The following is a 602-nucleotide window of genomic DNA, read 5'->3' as shown; positions in this document are numbered from 1 at the left end:
TGGTAATATGCAACTCCGTGTGTTTCTGTGTAAAACACAGTCCAGTGGGAGGCAATTTCACTGTCATTCTCACTGTCACTCAATCATCCTCTAGTCAAAGTAATCATTTACCTGCCCAACATCCCAAGTTTCAATAAAACTGAAGCATACATTACCTTTTTGATGTTGAAGAGGGGCCGACAATACATGTCAAGATTTGATCCAAAGCGCAAAGCAATGCTGATGAGAAACATAAAGGCCAAATTACTCCATCTCTCTGGTGTCACTGCCCAACTCTATGGCCCTTGTGATCCCTATCATGTTGCTGCAAGTTATAACACTGAATCAAGCACTGCCAGATTGGAATGGTAGAGTGGATAATGGGCTTCACTTTTCTAACAGACCTTATTCTTGAAGTACAGTCAAGGAAAGATTCGCTTTCAACTCACTAGAATGCAAACTCCCTGAGAGAAGAGAACCAACCTCCGTTTGTCCACCGCCATATCGCTGATATATGGTAGGTACTTAGAAAGCATTTGAGGGCTGGCCTAGTGGCTCATTGGTTAAGAGTTGGCTTGGGAGCACAAGCTCTGAGCAACAGGGCCACCAGTTCGGATCACACA

This window comes from Hipposideros armiger, unplaced genomic scaffold (genome assembly GCF_001890085.2).
Source record: "Hipposideros armiger isolate ML-2016 unplaced genomic scaffold, ASM189008v1 scaffold_175, whole genome shotgun sequence".
Lineage (NCBI taxonomy): Eukaryota > Metazoa > Chordata > Mammalia > Chiroptera > Hipposideridae > Hipposideros > Hipposideros armiger.
Note: the sequence above shows the minus strand (reverse complement) of the source record.